The sequence below is a fragment of the Triticum dicoccoides genome, chromosome 6B (assembly GCF_002162155.2).
Source record: "Triticum dicoccoides isolate Atlit2015 ecotype Zavitan chromosome 6B, WEW_v2.0, whole genome shotgun sequence".
Classification (NCBI taxonomy): domain Eukaryota; kingdom Viridiplantae; phylum Streptophyta; class Magnoliopsida; order Poales; family Poaceae; genus Triticum; species Triticum dicoccoides.
This window is the reverse complement of record NC_041391.1, coordinates 654,424,432-654,427,439: the sequence shown is the minus strand read 5'-3', so window position 1 is coordinate 654,427,439 and position 3,008 is coordinate 654,424,432.

The window sequence follows — 3,008 nt, the reverse complement described above, 5'->3', positions numbered from 1 at the left end:
CTTCCTCGTTCTCCTCGAGCTCCCTCACCCGATCCCTCTCTCTCCCTCACGCATCTCTCTCTCTCTCACCTTCACAGGAGCTTCCATGGCCGCCCCGATCTCCACGCTCGTGCCGCCCCAAGCTGCCTCAACGCCGGGAATGGGTTGCCCCGTGCCTGATCTACCCATTCAGGGCCTTCCCGGCGCTTGCTGGAGTCCCACGCCCCCTCCCCGTCGGTGTTGACTTCCGCCATGGCTGCTCTGTGCGAGGAATGGATCTTCCCCGACCTGCCAGTTTTTTTCGCGAGGGGAAAAACGACTAAGTCCCCGAAGTATTTTGACATTATCATGCCATGTTTGACCTGCCGTATCTCTGCATCCGTAGCTCCGTTTCGTGCGTGTAATATGTCAAAGTGTTCGCCTCTAAGAGTACATCATTTCATTCCATTGCATCATATTCATTAGAGCTCATCTTGATGCCTGAATCATCGTTGTAAGAGTGCTTCATGATGTTTTCTGCTGTCTGTAAACAGAACGAGCTCTTTTGTCATTTTTGTCATGATTGATGTGTGCATCCTATGAGGTTGATGTCTACATGTGTTTTGATCTATGTTATGTCTTGTTTACAGAGGTGCTTACCATGTATTTTTGTGATAAATGTGGTGACTAGCACAAGCATGCAAACTAGGCATCGTGATATTGCTGTTTTAGCCCCTGTTCTGCTGTTATTTTGATGCCATGTAAACTTGATGCTACAGAGAGATCCATGCATATTTTGAGATACTTCAGTAAGGGTGTTTTGATCATGTGGTTATTGTCTATCCATTAGTGCCCTTGTTTGTATTTATGGAGTAGTCTAGCATGTCATTTGAGTGCTCTACTTTTGCTTCAAAATGTTTCCTGGCAGATTGTTTACATGTTATTCAATTTGGCCAAGGTTGCTATAGTTGATCCTTGCATGCTATGGACTTGTTCTTGACTTGGTTTGTTTCACAAACATGCCTTCTTGATGATGCTATGCTTATATTGTCATGCAATGCCTTGTGGTGAGTGAATCGAGCTTGTTAAGTAGTGTACATGATGTTACTGTTTGCTAGGCTGAATCTGTTATTTCATGATGCTATATAAACATGTTGCTACTAATCATTCTATGGATAATCTGGAGATGTTCTATAAACATGTTTTGATCCACATGTCATCCTCTATCCATCCATACCCCTCGTTGCATTTATAGGTTGCTGTAGCTTGTTCATATCTTGCTCGAAAGTTGCTTCGTAATCTTGCTCTCAGCCTGTTAACATTAAGTTCAGTTGTTTCCATGTGTTTTGCTAGTGTTCCATGCACCCTATGAACTTGCTATTGCCATGCTTAGATTCACAAACATGCCTTCTTACTGCTGGTTGCCTTGCCATGCCATGTTTTGCTCTATGGTGAGTGGTACAAGTTCATCTACATGCTTTCATAATTCTGTTCCTGCCATGTTTAAATCTGTAATATAACTTGCTATGTTTACGTGGGTGCCATCATATTTTCTGATCCTTTTTGGCTTATGGTCAGTAAAGGACTTTTGATCTATGCAATTAGTAGATTCCTGCCATGCCTTGTTTGCCATGATAAGTTCCTGTAACATGTTGTTTGATAGCTCTGAACATTGCATCGTGATGTTATTTTCTGCAAAGTCTGAAATTGTTATAACTTGCAATCTTACCATGTGTGTTTGAGCATGTTCTAGTGATTTCTAGAGATAGCTCAGTGTTCATGTTTTGTAATGCTTTACCTGTACATCATGCCCATGTCTTTTGTTTTCATGTTGTTTTGATGCTTGCAATATGCCTAGTTGCTGTTTTGGACAGATTGTTGCTATAACTTGTTTCATGTGTGTGTGTTGAACCGTTGCTCCGTTTTGAGTGTGCTCTATATGAAACTTTCTTAGAATTGCATGTAGCTTCATATTATCATGTTGCATCCTTGTTTTGAGGTGTTTGCTTGATGTTTGGGTGCATTTTGCATCAATGCCATGTTGATCTTGTTTTGCTCATATCTTCTAGGCCGTAGCTCCGAACTAAATGAACTTTATATGTAACTTGACTAGAATCTTGTGTAGATCATCTTGGTGCATCTTAACTTGATGTTTAAAAACTTGAACATGAGGTTTATTCAGATCTGGATCAACTTCGAAATATGCATATGATGACTTACCGGAATTGTTATATGTTGTTCCCGGCCTCATTTAAACTTGCCTTGATGTGTTGCTCTTGTTTGCATCATCTCTTGCCATGAGTAGTTTCATGTAGCTTTATCATGCATCATGTTTGTTGTGCATCATGCCTTGTTCATGTGTGGTGTGTTTACTATGTTGTGTGCTTCTTCTTGTTAGTTCCTGTTTCGTTGCGATCGTGAGGATTCGTTCGTCTACGGTTGGTTCGGCTTCATCCGTTCATCTTCTTCATGGACACGTTCTTCTTCCTTGCGGGATTTCAGGCAAGATGACCGCTACCCTGGATCTCACTACTATCATTGCTATGCTAGTTGCTTCGTTCTATCGGTACGCTGCGTTACCTATTACTTGTTTATCAAGCCATCCCAAATTGCCATGAACCTCTAACCTTTGACACCATTCCTATGCAAACCATTGTTTGGCTATGTTACCGCTTTGCTCAGCCCTCTTATAGCGGTTCTAGTTGCAGGTGAAGTTGAATATTGCTCCATGGTGGACAGGATTTTGGTTGGGATATCACAATATCTCTTATATTATTAATGCATCTATATACTTGGTAAAGGGTGGAAGACTCGGCCTTATGCCTGGTGTTTTGTTCCACTCTTGCCGCCCTAGTTTCCGTCATACCGGTGTTATGTTCCCGGATTTTGCGTTCCTTACGCGGTCGGGTGATTTATGGAACCCCCTTGACAGTTCGCTTTGAATAAAACTCCTCCAGCAAGGCCCAACCTTGGTTTTACCATTTGCCTCACCTAGCCCTTTTTCCCTTGGGAGTCACGCTCTCGAGGGTCATCTTTATATTATTATCCCC